The sequence below is a fragment of the Mobula hypostoma genome, unplaced genomic scaffold (genome assembly GCF_963921235.1).
Source record: "Mobula hypostoma unplaced genomic scaffold, sMobHyp1.1 scaffold_87, whole genome shotgun sequence".
NCBI lineage: Eukaryota > Metazoa > Chordata > Chondrichthyes > Myliobatiformes > Myliobatidae > Mobula > Mobula hypostoma.
The window spans coordinates 25,834-45,973 of NW_026948261.1; positions in this window are offsets into that span (position 1 = coordinate 25,834).

Genomic DNA, 20,140 nt, shown 5'->3' on the forward strand with positions numbered 1-20,140 from the left:
AGACACAGAGTGAATCTCCCTCCACACCGTCCCATTACACACTCCCGGGGTCAGACACACAGACTGAATTTCCCTCCACACCGTCCCATCACACACTCCAGGGGTCAGACACAGAGTGAATCTCCCTCTACACAGTCCCATCACACACTCCCGGGGTGAGACACACACAGTGAAGCTCCCTCCGCACCGTCCCATCACACACTCCCGGGGTCAGGCACAGAGTGAATCTCCCTCCACACCGTCCCATCACACACGCAAGGGGTCAGACACAGAGAGAATCTCCCTCCACAAATTCCCATCACCCACAGCTGGGTGAAGGCACAGAGTGAATCTCCCTCCACACTGTCCCATCACACACTCCCGGGGTCAGACACACAGAATGAATCTCCCTCCACACCGTCCCATCACACACTCCCGGGGTCAGACACACAGAGTGAATCTCCCTCCACACCGTCCCATTACACAATCCTGGGGTCAGTAACAGAGTGAATCTCCATCTGCAATGTCCCTTCACACAGTCCCGGGGTCAGACACAGAGTGAATCTCCCTCCACACCGTCCCATCACACACTCCCGGGGTCAGACACAGAGTGAGTCTCCCTCCACACCGTCACATCACACACTCCCGGGGTCAGACACAGAGTAAAACTCACTCCACACCATCCCATCAAACACTCCTGGTGTCAGATACAGAGTAAAACTCCCTTCCCACCATCCCATCACACACTCCCGAGGTCAGACACAGAGTAAAGCTCCCCTTGCACTGCCCCATCACACAGTCTCAGGGTCAGACACAGAGTGAATAGGCCTCCAGACCGTCCCATCACACACTCCCGGGGTCAGACACAGAGTGAATCTCCCTCCACACCGTCCCATCACACACTCCCGGGGTCAGACACAGAGTGAATCTCCCTCCACACCGTCCCATCACACACTCCCGGGGTCAGACACACAGAGTGAATCTCCCTCCACACCGTCCCATCACAAACTCCAGCGGTCAGACACAGAGTGAATCTCCCTCCACACCGTCCCATCACACACTCCTGGGGTCAGATACAGAGTAAAACTCCCTCCACACCTTCCCATCACACATTCCCGGGGTCAGACACAGAGTGAGGCCCCTCCATAATGTCCCAAAAAACACACCTGGGGTCAGACACAGAGTGAATCTCCCTCCTCCCCATCCCATTGCATACTCCCTGTGTCTGACATAGAGTGAATCTCCCTCCACACCGTCCCATCACACAATCCCGGGGTCAGACACAGAGTGAATCTCCCTCCACACCGTCCCATCACACACTCCCGGGGTCAGACACAGAGCGAAACTCACTCCACACCATCCTATCACACACTTCCGGAGTCAGACACAGAGTGCAGCTCCCTCCAAACCGTCCCATCACACACTCCCAGGGTCAGGCACTGAGTTTATCTTCTCCACACCGTCCCATCACACACCCCCGGGGTCAGACACGGAGTGAAGCTCCCCCTACACTGTCCCATCACACAGTCTCAGGGTCAGACACAGGGTGGAGCTCGCTCCAAAGTGTTCCATCAAAACTCACAGGGTCAGACACAGAGTGACTCTACCTCCACACATTCATAAGGTCAGACACAGTATGAAGATCCCTTCAAATCATCACATCACAGACTCACTGGGACAGACACAGTGTGACATTCCCTCCACACGGTCACATCACACACTCCCAGGGACAGACACAGAGTGAAGCTCCTCCCTTACTGTCCCATCACAAACTCCCGTGATAAAACACAGAGTGAATTTGCCTGTACACCGTCCCATCACACCCTCCAGGGTTCAGACAAAGAGTGAATCTTCCTCCACACCGTCCCATCACACACTCCCGGGGTCAGACACACAGAGTGAATCTCCCTCCACACCGTCCCATCACACACTCCCGGGGTCAGACACACAGAGTGAATCTCCCTCCACACCGTCCCATCACACACACCTGGGGTCAGACACAGAGTGGATCTCCCTCCACACCGTCCCATGACACACTCCCGGGGTCAGACACAGAGTGAATCTCCCTCCACACCGTCCCATTACACACTCCCGGGGTCAGACACAAAGTGAGGCTCCCTCCACACCGTCCCTTCACAGAGTCGCAGGGTCAAAAAAAGAGTGATGATCTTTCCACACCGTCCCATCACACACTTTCGGTGCCAGACACAGAGTGAATCTCCCTCCACACCGTCCCATCACACACTCCCGGGGTCAGACACAGAGTCAATCTCCCTCCACACCGTCCCATCACACACTCCCGGGGTCAGACACAGAGTCAATCTCCCTCCACACCGTCCCATCACACACTCCCGGGGTCAGACACAGAGTGAATCTCCCTCCACACCATCCCATCACACACTCCCGGGGTCAGACACAGAGTGAAGCTCCCTCCACACCGCCCCATCACACAGTCCCGGGGTCAGACACACAGAGTGAATCTCTCTCCGCACCATCCCATCACACACTCCCGGGGTCAGACACACAGAGTGAGTCTCCCTCCACACCGTCCCATCACACACTCCCGGGGACAGGCACAGAGTCAATCTCCCTCCAAACTGTCCCATCACAGACTGCCGGGGTCAGGGACAGAGTGACTCTCCCTCCACACCAAACCATCACACACTCCCGGGGTCAGACACACAGAGTGAATCTCCCTCCACACTGTCCCTTCACACACTCCCGGGGTCAGGCACAGAGTAAATCTCCCTCCGCACCATCCCATCACACACCCCCGGGGTCAGACACACAGAGTGAATCTCCCTCCACACCATCCCATCGCAGACTCCAGGGGTTAGACACAGAATGAATCTCCCTCTACACCATCCCATCACACACTTCCGGTGTCAGACACAGAGTGAAAATCCATCCACACCGTCCCATCACACACTCCCAGCGTCAGGCACAGAGTTAATCTTCACCACACCGTCCCATCACACACTTCCGGTGTCAGACACAGAGTGAATCTCCCTCCACACCGTCCCATCACACCCTCCCGGGGTCAGACACACAGAGTGAATCTCCCTCCACACCGTCCCATCACACACTCCCGGGGTCAGACACAGAGTGAATCTCCCTCCACACCGTCCCATCACACACTCCCGGGGTCAGACACAGAGTGAATCTCCATCCATACCATCCCATCACACACTCCCGGGGTCAGACACACAGAGTGAATCTCCCTCCACACCGTCTCATCACACACTCCCGGGGTCAGACACAGGGTGAATCTCCCTCCGCACCGTTGCATCACACACTCCCGGGGTCAGACACAGAGTGAATCTCCCTCCACACCGTCTCATCACACACTCCCGGGGTCAGACACAGAGTGAATCTCCCTCCACACCGTCCCATCACACACTCCCGGGGTCAGACACACAGCGTGAATCTCCCTCCATACCATCCCATCACACACTCCCGGGGTTAGACACAGACTAATTCTCCCTCTACACCGTCCCATCACACACTCCCGGGGTCAGACACAGAGTGAAAATCCCTCCACACCGTCCCATCACACACTCCCTGGGTTAGACACAGACTGATTCTCCCTCTACACCGTCCCATCACACACTCCTGGGGTCAGACACAGAGTGAAAATCCCTCCACACCGTCTCATCACACACTCCCGGGGTCAGATACAAAGTGAGGCTCCCTCCACACCGTCCCATTGCATACTCCCTGTATCAGACACAGAGTGAATCTCCCTCCACACCGTCCCATCACACACTCCCGGGGCCAGACACAGAGTGAATCTCCCTCCACACCGTCCCATCACACACTCCCGGGGTCAGACACAGAGTGAATCTCCCTCCACACCGTCCCATCACACACTCCCGGGGTCAGACACAGAGTGAATCTCCCTCCACACCGTTCCATCACACACTCCCAGGGACCGACACAGAGTGAAGCTCCTCCCTTACTGTCCCATCACAAACTCCCGTGATAAAACACAGAGTGAATCTCCCTCCACATCGTCCCATCACACACTCCAGCGGTCAGACAAAGAGTGAATCTTCCTCCACACCGTCCCATCACACACTCCCGGGGTCAGACACAGAGTGAATTTCCTTCCACACCGTCCCATCTCACACACCCGGGGTCAGGCTCAGTGTGAATTTCCCTCCAGAAAGTCCCATCACACACGCCTGGGGTCAGACATAGTGTGGATCTCCCTCCACACCGTCCCATCACACAGTCCCGGGGTCAGACACACAGAGTGAATCTCCCTGCACACCGTCCCTTCACACACTCCTGGGGTCAGGCACAGAGTGAATCTCCCTCCACACCGTCCCTTCACACACTCCCGAGGTCAGACACAGAGTGAATCTCCCTCCAAACTGTCCCATCACAGACTCCCGGGGTCAATGACAGAGTGACTCTCCCTCTACACCATCCCATCGCAGACTCCAGGGGTTAGACACAGAATGAATCTCCCTCTACACCATCCCATCACACACTTCCGGTGTCAGACACAGAGTGAAAATCCATCCACACCGTCCCATCACACACTCCCGGGGTCAAACACAGAGTGAGTCTACCTCCACACCGTCCCATCACACACTCCTGGGGTCAGACACAGAGTGAAGCTCCCTCCACACCGCCCCATCACACAGTCCCGGGGTCAGACACACAGAGTGAATCTCTCTCCATACCATCCCATCACACACTCCCAGGGTTAGACACAGACTGATTCTCCCTCTACACCGTCCCATCACACACTCCCAGGGTCAGACACAGAGTGAAGCTCCCTCCACACCATCCCATCACACACTCCCGGGGTCAGACACACAGAGTGAATCTCCCTCCATACCATCCCATCACACACCCCCGGGTTTAGACACAGACTGATTCTCCCTCCACACCGTCCCTTCACACACTCCCGGGGTCAGACACAGAGTGAATCTCCCTCCACACCGTCCCATCACACACTCCCGGGGTCAGACACACAGAGTGAATCTCCCTCCACACCGTCCCATCACACACTCCTGGGGTCAGGCACAGAGTGAATCTCCCTCCACACCGTCCCATCACATACTCCCGGGGTCAGACACAGAGTGAATCTCCCTCCACACCGTCCCATCACACACTCCCGGGGTCAGATCTACAGAGTGAATCTCCCTCTACACCGTCCAATCACGCACAACCGGGGCCAGACACAGAGTGAATCTCCCTCCACACCGTTCCATCACACACTCCCGGGGTCAGACACAGCGAGTGAATCTCCCTCCACACTGTCCCATCACACACTCCCGGGGTCAGACACACAGAGTGAATCTCCCTCCACACCGTCCCATCACACACTCACGGGGTCAGACACAGAGTGTATCTCTCTCCACACCATCCCATCACACACTCCCGGGGTCAGACACAGAGTGAATCACCCTCCACACAGTCCCATCACACACTCCCGGGGTCAGACACACAGAGTGAATCTCCCTCCGCACTGTCCATTCACACAATCCCATGTCAGACACAGAGTGAATCTCCCTCCTCACCGTCCCATCACACACTCCCGGGGTCAGAAACAGAGTGAATATCCCTCCACACCGTCCCATCACACACTCCCGGGGCCAGACACAGAGTGAATCTCCCTCCACACCGTCCCATCACACACTCCCGGGGTCAGACACACAGAGTGAATCTCCCTCCACACCGTCCCATCACACACTCCCGGGGTCAGACACAGAGTGAATCTCCCTCCACACCGTCCCATCACACACTCCTGGGGTCAGGCACAGAGTGAATCTCCCTCCACACCGTCCCATCACATACTCCCGGGGTCAGACACAGAGTGAATCTCCCTCCACACCGTCCCATCACACACTCCCGGGGTCAGATCTACAGAGTGAATCTCCCTCTACACCGTCCCATCACGCACAACCGGGGCCAGACACAGAGTGAATCTCCCTCCACACCGTTCCATCACACACTCCCGGGGTCAGACACACCGAGTGAATCTCCCTCCACACTGTCCCATCACACACTCCCGGGGTCAGACACACAGAGTGAATCTCCCTCCACACCGTCCCATCACACACTCACGGGGTCAGACACAGAGTGTATCTCTCTCCACACCATCCCATCACACACTCCCGGGGTCAGACACGGAGTGAATCACCCTCCACACAGTCTCATCACACACTCCCGGGATCAGACACACAGAGTGAATCTCCCTCCGCACTGTCCATTCACACAATCCCATGTCAGACACAGAGTGAATCTCCCTCCTCACCGTGCCATCACACACTCCCGGGGTCAGAAACAGAGTGAATACCCTCCACACCGTCCCATCACACACTCCCGGGGCCAGACACAGAGTGAATCTCCCTCCACACCGTCCCATCACACACTCCCGGGGTCAGACACAGAGTGAATCTCCCTCAACACCGTCCCATCACACACTCCCGGGGTCAGACACAGAGTGAATCTCCCTCCACACCGTCGCATTAGACACTCCCAGGGTCAGACACAAAGTGAGGCTCCCTCCACACCGTCCCATCCCACACTCCCAGCGTCAGGCACAGAGTTAATCTTCACCACACCATCCCATCACACACTTCCGGTGTCAGACACACAGAGTGAATCTCCCTCCACACCGTCCCATCACACACTCCCGGGGTCAGAAACAGAGTGAATCTCCCTCCACACCATCCCATCGCAGACTCCAGGGGTTAGACTCAGAATGAATCTCCCTCTACACCATCCCATCACACACTTCCGGTGTCAGACACAGAGTGAAAATCCATCCACACCGTCCCATCACACACTCCCAGCGTCAGGCACAGAGTTAATCTTCACCACACGGTCCCATCACACACTTCCGGTGTCAGACACAGAGTGAAGCTCCCTCCACACCGCCTCATCACACAGTCCCGGGGTCAGACACACAGAGTGAATCTCTCTGCATACCATCCCATCACACACTCCCGGGGTTAGACACAGACTGATTCTCCCTCTATACCGTCCCATCACACACTCCCAGGGTCAGACACAGAGTGAAGCTCCCTCCACACCATCCCATCACACACTCCCGGGGTCAGACACACAGAGTGAATCTCCCTCCATACTATCCCATCACACACCCCCGGGGTTAGACACAGACTGATTCTCCCTCCACACCGTCCCTTCACAGAGGCGCAGGGTCAAACACACAGTGAATCTCCCTCCACACCATCCCATCACACACTCCCGGGGTCAGACACAGAGTGAATCTCCCTCCACACCGTCCCATCACACACTTCCGGTGTCAGACACAGAGTGAATCTCCCTCCACACCGTCCCATCACACCTTCCCGGGGTCAGACACACAGAGTGAATCTCCCTCCACACCGTCCCATCACACACTCCCGGGGTCAGACACAGAGTGAAGCTCCCTCCACACAGCCCCATCACACACTCCCGGGGTCAGACACGGAGTGAATCTCCCTCCACACCGTCCCATCACACACTCCAGGGTATGGACACAGGGTGAAACACCCTCCACACCGTCCCATCACACATTCCCGGGGTCAGACACAGAGTGAATCTCCCTCCACACCGTCCCAGCACCCACTGCGGGGGTCAGACACACAGAGTGAATCTCCCTCCACACCGTCCCATTACACACTCCAGGGGTCAGACACAGAGTGAATCTCCCTCTACACAGTCCCATCACACACTCCCGGGGTGAGACACACACAGTGAAGCTCCCTCCGCACCGTCCCATCACACACTCCCGGGGTCAGGCACAGAGTGAATCTCCCTCCACACCGTCCCATCACACACGCAAGGGGTCAGACACAGAGAGAATCTCCCTCCACAAATTCCCATCACCCACAGCTGGGTGAAGGCACAGAGTGAATCTCCCTCCACACTGTCCCATCACACACTCCCGGGGTCAGACACACAGAATGAATCTCCCTCCACACCGTCCCATCACACACTCCCGGGGTCAGACACACAGAGTGAATCTCCCTCCACACCGTCCCATTACACAATCCTGGGGTCAGTAACAGAGTGAATCTCCATCTGCAATGTCCCTTCACACAGTCCCGGGGTCAGACACAGAGTGAATCTCCCTCCACACCGTCCCATCACACACTCCCGGGGTCAGACACAGAGTGAGTCTCCCTCCACACCGTCACATCACACACTCCCGGGGTCAGACACAGAGTAAAACTCACTCCACACCATCCCATCAAACACTCCTGGTGTCAGATACAGAGTAAAACTCCCTTCCCACCATCCCATCACACACTCCCGAGGTCAGACACAGAGTAAAGCTCCCCTTGCACTGCCCCATCACACAGTCTCAGGGTCAGACACAGAGTGAATAGGCCTCCAGACCGTCCCATCACACACTCCCGGGGTCAGACACAGAGTGAATCTCCCTCCACACCGTCCCATCACAAACTCCAGCGGTCAGACACAGAGTGAATCTCCCTCCACACCGTCCCATCACACACTCCTGGGGTCAGCTACAGAGTAAAACTCCCTCCACACCTTCCCATCACACATTCCCGGGGTCAGACACAGAGTGAGGCCCCTCCATAATGTCCCAAAAAACACTCCTGGGGTCAGACACAGAGTGAATCTCCCTCCTCCCCATCCCATTGCATACTCCCTGTGTCTGACATAGAGTGAATCTCCCTCCACACCGTCCCATCACACACTCCCGGGGTCAGACACAGAGCGAAACTCACTCCACACCATCCTATCACACACTTCCGGAGTCAGACACAGAGTGCAGCTCCCTCCAAACCGTCCCATCACACACTCCCAGGGTCAGGCACTGAGTTTATCTTCTCCACACCGTCCCATCACACACCCCCGGGGTCAGACACGGAGTGAAGCTCCCCCTACACTGTCCCATCACACAGTCTCAGGGTCAGACACAGGGTGGAGCTCGCTCCAAAGTGTTCCATCAAAACTCACAGGGTCAGACACAGAGTGACTCCACCTCCACACATTCATAAGGTTAGACACAGTATGAAGATCCCTTCAAATCATCACATCACAGACTCACTGGGACAGACACAGTGTGACATTCCCTCCACACCGTCACATCACACACTACCAGGGACAGACACAGAGTGAAGCTCCTCCCTTACTGTCCCATCACAAACTCCCGTGATAAAACACAGAGTGAATTTGCCTGTACACCGTCCCATCACACCCTCCAGGGTTCAGACAAAGAGTGAATTTCCTTCCACACCGTCCCATCTCACACACCCGGGGTCAGGCTCAGTGTGAATTTCCCTCCACACCGTCCCATCACACACTCCTGGGGTCAGGCACAGAGTGAATCTCCACACCTCCCCACACCGTCCCATCACATACTCCCGGGGTCAGATCTACAGAGTGAATCTCCCTCTACACCGTCCAATCACGCACAACCGGGGCCAGACACAGAGTGAATCTCCCTCCACACCGTTCCATCACACACTCCCGGGGTCAGACACAGCGAGTGAATCTCCCTCCACACTGTCCCATCACACACTCCCGGGGTCAGACACACAGAGTGAATCTCCCTCCTCACCGTCCCATCACACACTCACGGGGTCAGACACAGAGTGTATCTCTCTCCACACCATCCCATCACACACTCCCGGGGTCAGACACAGAGTGAATCACCCTCCACACAGTCCCATCACACACTCCCGGGGTCAGGCACACAGAGTGAATCTCCCTCCGCACTGTCCATTCACACAATCCCATGTCAGACACAGAGTGAATCTCCCTCCTCACCGTCCCATCACACACTCCCGGGGTCAGAAACAGAGTGAATATCCCTCCACACCGTCCCATCACACACTCCCGGGGCCAGACACAGAGTGAATCTCCCTCCACACCGTCCCATCACACACTCCCGGGGTCAGACACAGAGTGAATCTCCCTCCACACCGTCCCATCACACACTCCCGGGGTCAGACACAGAGTGAATCTCCCTCCACACCGTCGCATTAGACACTCCCAGGGTCAGACACAAAGTGAGGCTCCTTCCACACCGTCCCATCACACACTCCCGGGGTCAGACACAGAGTGAATCTCCCTCCACAGCGTCCCATCACACACTCCCGGGGTCAGACACACAGAGTAAATCTCCCTCCACACCGTCCCATCACACACTCCCGGGGTCAGACACACAGAGTAAATCTCCCTCCACACCGTCCCATCACACACTCCCGGGGTCAGACACACAGAATGAATCCCCCTCCACACTCTCCCATCACACACTCCAGGGGTCAGACACACAGAGTGAATCTCCCTCCACACCATCCCATCACACACTCCCGAGGTCACACACAGAGTGAATCTCAATCCATACTGTCCGATCACACACTCCCAGGGTCAGACACACAGAGTGAATCTCCCTCCACACCGTCCCATCACACATTCCCGGGATCTGACATAGAGTAAAACTGCCTCCACACTGTCCCTTCAAACAGTCCCAGGGTCAGACACAGAGTGAGGCCCCTCCATAATGTCCCAAAAAACACTCCTGGGGTCAGACACAGAGTGAATCTCCCTCCTCCCCATCCCATTGCATACTCCCTGTGTCTGACATAGAGTGAATCTCCCTCCACACCGTCCCATCACACACTCCCGGGGTCAGACACAGAGCGAATCTCACTCCACACCGTCCTATCACACACTTCCGGAGTCAGACACAGAGTGCAGCTCCCTCCAAACCGCACCTTCACACACTCCCAGGGTCAGGCACTGAGTTTATCTTCTCCACACCGTCCCATCACACACCCCCGGGGTCAGACACGGAGTGAAGCTCCCCCTATACTGTCCCATCACACAGTCTCAGGGTCAGACACAGGGTGGAGCTCGCTCCAAAGTGTTCCATCAAACACTCACAGGGTCAAACACAGAGTGACTCTACCTCCACACATTCATAAGGTCAGACACAGTATGAAGATCCCTTCAAATCATCACATCACAGACTCACTGGGACAGACACAGTGTGACATTCCCTCCACACCGTCACATCACACACTCCCAGGGACAGACACAGAGTGAAGCTCCTCCCTTACTGTCTCATCACAAACTCCCGTGATGAAACACAGAGTGAATTTGCCTGTACACCGTCCCATCACACCCTCCAGGGTTCAGACAAAGAGTGAATCTTCCTCCACACCGTCCCATCACATACTCCCGGGGTCAGACACAGAGTGAATCTCCCTCCACACCGTCCCATCACACACTCCCGGGGTCAGACACACAGAGTGAATCTCCCTCCACACCGTCCCATCACACACTCCCGGGGTCAGATCTACAGAGTGAATCTCCCTCCACACTGTCCAATCACACACAACCGGGGCCAGACACAGAGTGAATCTCCCTCCACACCGTTCCATCACACACTCCCGGGGTCAGACACAGCGAGTGAATCTCCCTCCACACCGTCCCATCACACACTCCCGGGGTCAGACACAGAGTGAATCTCCCTCCACACCGTCCCATCACACACTCCCGGGGTCAGACACAGAGTGAATCTCCCTCCACACCATCCCATCACACACTCCCGGGGTCAGACACAGAGTGAATCACCCTCCACACAGTCCCATCACACACTCCCGGGGTCAGGCACACAGAGTGAATCTCCCTCCGCACTGTCCATTCACACAATCCCATGTCAGACACAGAGTGAATCTCCCTCCACACCGTCCCATCACACACTCCCGGGGTCAGAAACAGAGTGAATCTCCCTCCACACCGTCCCATCACACACTCCCGGGGCCAGACACAGAGTGAATCTCCCTCCACACCGTCCCATCACATACTCCCGGGGTCAGACACAGAGTGAATTTCCCTCCACACCGTCCCATCACACACTACCGGGGTCAGACACAGAGTGACTCTCCCTCCACACCGTCCCATTAGACACTCCCAGGGTCAGACACAAAGTGGGCTCCCTCCACACCGTCCCATCACACACTCCCAGGGTCAGAGGCACAGAGTTGAATCTCCCTCCACAGCGTCCCATCACACACTCCCGGGGTCAGACACACAGAGTGAATCTCCCTCCACACCGTCCCATCACACACTCCCGGGGTCAGAACACAGAGTGAATCTCCCTCCTCCCGGGGTCAGACACACAGAATGAACCCCTCCACACTCTCCCATCACACACTCCAGGGGTCAGACACACAGAGTGAATCTCCCTCCACACCATCCCATCACACACTCCCGGGGTCACACACAGAGTGAATCTCCCTCCATACTGTCCCATCACACACTCCCAGGGTCAGAACAGAGTGAATCTCCCTCCACACCGTCCCATCACACATTCCCGGGGTCAGACACAGAGTGAATCTCCCTCCACACCGTCCCTTCACACAGTCCCAGGGTCAGACACAGAGTGAGGCCCCTCCATAATGTCCCAAAACACACTCCCGGGGTCAGACACAGAGTGAATCTCCCTCCTCCCCATCCCATTGCATACTCCCTGTGTCTGACATAGAGTGAATCTCCCTCCACACCGTCCCATCACACACTCCCGGGGTCAGACACAGAGTGAAACTCACTCCACACCGTCCTATCACACACTTCCGGAGTCAGACACAGAGTGCAGCTCCCTCCAAACCGCACCTTCACACACTCCCAGGGTCAGGCACTGAGTGAATCTCCCTCCACACCGTCCCATCACACACCCCCGGGGTCAGACACAGAGTGAAGCTCCCTCCACACTGTCCCATCACACACTCTCAGGGTCAGACACAGGGTGAATCTCCCTCCACACCGTCCCATCACACACTCACAGGGTCAAACACAGAGTGACCCTCACACCGTCCACACATTCATCCGGGGTCAGACACAGAGTGAATCTCCCTCACAAATCCCATCACACACTCACAGACACACAGTGGCTCCCTCCGACCGTCCCATCACACATCCCGGGGTGCACAGAGTGAATCTCCCTCCACACCGTCACATCACACACTCCCAGGGACAGACACAGAGTGAAGCTCCTCCCTCCACACTGTCCCATCACACACTCCCGGGGTCAGACACACAGAGTGAATTTCCCTCCACACCGTCCCATCACACACTCCAGGGTTCAGACACACAGAGTGAATCTCCCTCCACACCGTCCCATCTCACACTCCAGGGGTCAGACACAGAGTGAAGCTCCCTCCACACCGTCCCATCACACACTACCCCGGGGTCAGACACAGAGTGAATCTCCCTCCACACCGTCCCATCACACACTCCCGGGGTCAGACACAGAGTGAGTCTCCCTCCACACCGTCACATCACACACTCCCGGGGTCAGACACAGAGTAAAACTCACTCCACACCATCCCATCAAACACTCCTGGTGTCAGATACAGAGTAAAACTCTCTTCCCACCATCCCATCACACACTCCCGAGGTCAGACACAGAGTAAAGCTCCCCTTGCACTGCCCCATCACACAGTCTCAGGGTCAGACACAGAGTGAATAGGCCTCCAGACCGTCCCATCACACACTCCCGGGGTCAGACACAGAGTGAATCTCCCTCCACACCGTCCCATCACAAACTCCAGCGGTCAGACACAGAGTGAATCTCCCTCCACACCGTCCCATCACACACTCCTGGGGTCAGCTACAGAGTAAAACTCCCTCCACACCTTCCCATCACACATTCCCGGGGTCAGACACAGAGTGAGGCCCCTCCATAATGTCCCAAAAAACACTCCTGGGGTCAGACACAGAGTGAATCTCCCTCCTCCCCATCCCATTGCATACTCCCTGTGTCTGACATAGAGTGAATCTCCCTCCACACCGTCCCATCACACAATCCCGGGGTCAGACACAGAGCGAAACTCACTCCACACCATCCTATCACACACTTCCGGAGTCAGACACAGAGTGCAGCTCCCTCCAAACCGTCCCATCACACACTCCCAGGGTCAGGCACTGAGTTTATCTTCTCCACACCGTCCCATCACACACCCCCGGGGTCAGACACGGAGTGAAGCTCCCCCTACACTGTCCCATCACACAGTCTCAGGGTCAGACACAGGGTGGAGCTCGCTCCAAAGTGTTCCATCAAAACTCACAGGGTCAGACACAGAGTGACTCCACCTCCACACATTCATAAGGTTAGACACAGTATGAAGATCCCTTCAAATCATCACATCACAGACTCACTGGGACAGACACAGTGTGACATTCCCTCCACACCGTCACATCACACACTCCCAGGGACAGACACAGAGTGAAGCTCCTCCCTTACTGTCCCATCACAAACTCCCGTGATAAAACACAGAGTGAATTTGCCTGTACACCGTCCCATCACACCCTCCAGGGTTCAGACAAAGAGTGAATTTCCTTCCACACCGTCCCATCTCACACACCCGGGGTCAGGCTCAGTGTGAATTTCCCTCCACACCGTCCCATCACACACTCCTGGGGTCAGGCACAGAGTGAATCTCCCTCCACACCGTCCCATCACATACTCCCGGGGTCAGACACAGAGTGAATCTCCCTCCACACCGTCCCATCACACACTCCCGGGGTCAGATCTACAGAGTGAATCTCCCTCTACACCGTCCAATCACGCACAACCGGGGCCAGACACAGAGTGAATCTCCCTCCACACCGTTCCATCACACACTCCCGGGGTCAGACACAGCGAGTGAATCTCCCTCCACACTGTCCCATCACACACTCCCGGGGTCAGACACACAGAGTGAATCTCCCTCCTCACCGTCCCATCACACACTCACGGGGTCAGACACAGAGTGTATCTCTCTCCACACCATCCCATCACACACTCCCGGGGTCAGACACAGAGTGAATCACCCTCCACACAGTCCCATCACACACTCCCGGGGTCAGGCACACAGAGTGAATCTCCCTCCGCACTGTCCATTCACACAATCCCATGTCAGACACAGAGTGAATCTCCCTCCTCACCGTCCCATCACACACTCCCGGGGTCAGAAACAGAGTGAATATCCCTCCACACCGTCCCATCACACACTCCCGGGGCCAGACACAGAGTGAATCTCCCTCCACACCGTCCCATCACATACTCCCGGGGTCAGACACAGAGTGAATCTCCCTCCACACCGTCCCATCACACACTCCCGGGGTCAGACACAGAGTGAATCTCCCTCCACACCGTCGCATTAGACACTCCCAGGGTCAGACACAAAGTGAGGCTCCTTCCACACCGTCCCATCACACACTCCCGGGGTCAGACACAGAGTGAATCTCCCTCCACAGCGTCCCATCACACACTCCCGGGGTCAGACACACAGAGTAAATCTCCCTCCACACCGTCCCATCACACACTCCCGGGGTCAGACACACAGAGTAAATCTCCCTCCACACCGTCCCATCACACACTCCCGGGGTCAGACACACAGAATGAATCCCCCTCCACACTCTCCCATCACACACTCCAGGGGTCAGACACACAGAGTGAATCTCCCTCCACACCATCCCATCACACACTCCCGAGGTCACACACAGAGTGAATCTCAATCCATACTGTCCGATCACACACTCCCAGGGTCAGACACACAGAGTGAATCTCCCTCCACACCGTCCCATCACACATTCCCGGGATCTGACATAGAGTAAAACTGCCTCCACACTGTCCCTTCAAACAGTCCCAGGGTCAGACACAGAGTGAGGCCCCTCCATAATGTCCCAAAAAACACTCCTGGGGTCAGACACAGAGTGAATCTCCCTCCTCCCCATCCCATTGCATACTCCCTGTGTCTGACATAGAGTGAATCTCCCTCCACACCGTCCCATCACACACTCCCGGGGTCAGACACAGAGCGAAACTCACTCCACACCGTCCTATCACACACTTCCGGAGTCAGACACAGAGTGCAGCTCCCTCCAAACCGCACCTTCACACACTCCCAGGGTCAGGCACTGAGTTTATCTTCTCCACACCGTCCCATCACACACCCCCGGGGTCAGACACGGAGTGAAGCTCCCCCTATACTGTCCCATCACACAGTCTCAGGGTCAGACACAGGGTGGAGCTCGCTCCAAAGTGTTCCATCAAACACTCACAGGGTCAAACACAGAGTGACTCTACCTCCACACATTCATAAGGTCAGACACAGTATGAAGATCCCTTCAAATCATCACATCACAGACTCACTGGGACAGACACAGTGTGACATTCCCTCCACACCGTCACATCACACACTCCCAGGGACAGACACAGAGTGAAGCTCCTCCCTTACTGTCCCATCACAAACTCCCGTGATGAAACACAGAGTGAATTTGCCTGTACACCGTCCCATCACACCCTCCAGGGTTCAGACAAAGAGTGAATCTTCCTCCACACCGTCCCATCTCACCCTCCAGGGGTCAGACACAGAGTGAAGCTCCCTCCACACCGTCCCATCACATACTCCCGGGGTCAGACACAGAGTGAATCTCCCTCCACACCGTCCCATCACACACTCCCGGGGTCAGATCTACAGAGTGAATCTCCCTCTACACCGTCCAATCACGCACAACCGGGGCCAGACACAGAGTGAATCTCCCTCCACACCGTTCCATCACACACTCCCGGGGTCAGACACAGCGAGTGAATCTCCCTCCACACTGTCCCATCACACACTCCCGGGGTCAGACACACAGAGTGAATCTCCCTCCTCACCGTCCCATCACACACTCACGGGGTCAGACACAGAGTGTATCTCTCTCCACACCATCCCATCACACACTCCCGGGGTCAGACACAGAGTGAATCACCCTCCACACAGTCCCATCACACACTCCCGGGGTCAGGCACACAGAGTGAATCTCCCTCCGCACTGTCCATTCACACAATCCCATGTCAGACACAGAGTGAATCTCCCTCCTCACCGTCCCATCACACACTCCCGGGGTCAGACACAGAGTGAATATCCCTCCACACCGTCCCATCACACACTCCCGGGGCCAGACACAGAGTGAATCTCCCTCCACACCGTCCCATCACATACTCCCGGGGTCAGACACAGAGTGAATCTCCCTCCACACCGTCCCATCACACACTCCCGGGGTCAGACACAGAGTGAATCTCCCTCCACACCGTCGCATTAGACACTCCCAGGGTCAGACACAAAGTGAGGCTCCTTCCACACCGTCCCATCACACACTCCCGGGGTCAGACACAGAGTGAATCTCCCTCCACAGCGTCCCATCACACACTCCCGGGGTCAGACACACAGAGTAAATCTCCCTCCACACCGTCCCATCACACACTCCCGGGGTCAGACACACAGAATGAATCCCCCTCCACACTCTCCCATCACACACTCCAGGGGTCAGACACACAGAGTGAATCTCCCTCCACACCATCCCATCACACACTCCCGAGGTCACACACAGAGTGAATCTCAATCCATACTGTCCGATCACACACTCCCAGGGTCAGACACACAGAGTGAATCTCCCTCCACACCGTCCCATCACACATTCCCGGGATCTGACATAGAGTAAAACTGCCTCCACACTGTCCCTTCAAACAGTCCCAGGGTCAGACACAGAGTGAGGCCCCTCCATAATGTCCCAAAAAACACTCCTGGGGTCAGACACAGAGTGAATCTCCCTCCTCCCCATCCCATTGCATACTCCCTGTGTCTGACATAGAGTGAATCTCCCTCCACACCGTCCCATCACACACTCCCGGGGTCAGACACAGAGCGAAACTCACTCCACACCGTCCTATCACACACTTCCGGAGTCAGACACAGAGTGCAGCTCCCTCCAAACCGCACCTTCACACACTCCCAGGGTCAGGCACTGAGTTTATCTTCTCCACACCGTCCCATCACACACCCCCGGGGTCAGACACGGAGTGAAGCTCCCCCTATACTGTCCCATCACACAGTCTCAGGGTCAGACACAGGGTGGAGCTCGCTCCAAAGTGTTCCATCAAACACTCACAGGGTCAAACACAGAGTGACTCTACCTCCACACATTCATAAGGTCAGACACAGTATGAAGATCCCTTCAAATCATCACATCACAGACTCACTGGGACAGACACAGTGTGACATTCCCTCCACACCGTCACATCACACACTCCCAGGGACAGACACAGAGTGAAGCTCCTCCCTTACTGTCCCATCACAAACTCCCGTGATGAAACACAGAGTGAATTTGCCTGTACACCGTCCCATCACACCCTCCAGGGTTCAGACAAAGAGTGAATCTTCCTCCACACCGTCCCATCTCACCCTCCAGGGGTCAGACACAGAGTGAAGCTCCCTCCACACCGTCCCATCACACACTACCCCGGGGTCAGACACAGAGTGAATCTCCCTCCACACCGTCCCATCACACACTCCCGGGGTCAGACACACAGAGTGAATCTCCCTCCACACCGTCCCATCACACAATTCTGGGGTCAGACACAGAGTGAATATCCCTCCACATCGTCCCATCACACACTCCCGGGGTCAGACAGAGTGAATCTCCCTGCACACCGTCCCATCACACACACCCGGGGTCAGACACAGAGTGAATCTCCCTCCACACCGTCCCATCACACACTCCCGGGGTGAGACACACAGAGTGAATCTCCCTCCACACCGTCCCATCACACACTCCCGGGGTCAGACAGAGAGTGAATCTCCCTCCACACCATCCCATCACACACTCCCGGGGTCGGACACACAGTGAATCTCCCTCCACACCGTCCCATCACACACTCCCGGGGTCAAACACAGAGTGAGTCTCCCTCCACACCGTCCCATCACACACCTCTGGGGTCAGACACTGAGTGAAGCTCCCTCCACACCGTCCCATCACACACTCCCGGGGTCAGACAAAGAGTGAATCTCCCTCCACACCGTCCCATCACACACTCCAGCGGTCAGACACAGAGTGAATCTCCCTCGACACAGTCGCATCACACACTCCCGGGGTCAGACAGAGAGTGAATCTCCCTCCACACCGCCCCATCACACACTCCCGGGGTCAGACACAGTGCGAAGCTCCCTCTACACCGTCCCATGACACACTCCCGGGGTCAGACACACAGTGAATCTCACTCCAACCCATCCCTTTGCATGCTCCCTGTATCAGACACGGAGTGAATCTCCCTCCGCACCGTCCCATCACACACTCCGGGGTCAGACCTACAGAGTGAATCTCCCTCTACACCATCCCATCACGCACAACCGGGGTCAGACACACAGAGTGAATCTCCCTCCACACCGTCCCATCACACACTCCCGGGGTCAGACACACAGAGTGAATCTGCCTTCACACTCTCCCATCACACACTCCCGGGGTCAGACACACAGAGTGAATATCCCTCCACACCGTCCCATCACACACTCCCGGGGTCAGACACAGAGTGTATCTCTCTCCACACCATCCCATCACACACTCCCGGGGTCAGACACAGAGTGAATCACCCTCCACACAGTCCCATCACACACTCCCGGGGTCAGACACACAGAGTGAATCTCCCTCCGCACTGTCCATTCACACAATCCCATGTCAGACACAGAGTGAATCTCCCTCCTCACCGTCCCATCACACACTCCCGGGGTCAGAAACAGAGTGAATATCCCTCCACACCGTCCCATCACACACTCCCGGGGCCAGACACAGAGTGAATCTCCCTCCACACCGTCCCATCACACACTCCCGGGGTCAGACACAGAGTGAATCTCCCTCCACACCGTCCCATCACACACTCCCGGGGTCAGACACAGAGTGAATCTCCCTCCACACCGTCCCATCACACACTCCCAGGGACCGACACAGAGTGAAGCTCCTCCCTTACTGTCCCATCACATACTCCCGTGATAAAACACAGAGTGAATCTCCCTCCACATCGTCCCATCACACACTACCGGGGTCAGACACACAGAGTGAATCTCCCTCCACACCGTCCCATCACACACTCCCGGGGTCAGACACAGAGTGTATCTCTCTCCACACCATCCCATCACACACTCCCGGGGTCAGACACAGAGTGAATCACCCTCCACACAGTCCCATCACACACTCCCGGGGTCAGACACACAGAGTGAATCTCCCTCCGCACTGTCCATTCACACAATCCCATGTCAGACACAGAGTGAATCTCCCTCCTCACCGTCCCATCACACACTCCCGGGGTCAGAAACAGAGTGAATTATCCCTCCACACCGTCCCATCACACACTCCC